Below are 293 nucleotides of genomic sequence, written 5' to 3'. Positions count from 1 at the left end.
CTATTTTCAAACTTTAAAAAAATTGCAGAACACTTGTTGAAAGAATTCTTACATGGAGCACCAACATATAACACAGATAAAAGTAGATCTGCTCTGCTGAGTATTAGTGAGGGCTGCCTGCCTACCTATCTGTAACATATTATGCATTAATATTCATGAAAAAGGCCGGGCATGGTGGCTCACGCCTGTAATCCCAGCACATTGGGAGGCCAAGGCGGGTGGATCACCTGAGGTCAGGAGTTCGAGATTAACCTGGCCAACATGGTGAAACCTCGTCTCTACTAAAAATACAA

This window comes from Theropithecus gelada, chromosome 9 (genome assembly GCF_003255815.1).
Source record: "Theropithecus gelada isolate Dixy chromosome 9, Tgel_1.0, whole genome shotgun sequence".
NCBI lineage: Eukaryota > Metazoa > Chordata > Mammalia > Primates > Cercopithecidae > Theropithecus > Theropithecus gelada.
The sequence above is the reverse complement of the archived record's forward strand: the minus strand, read 5'-3'. Positions refer to the sequence as shown.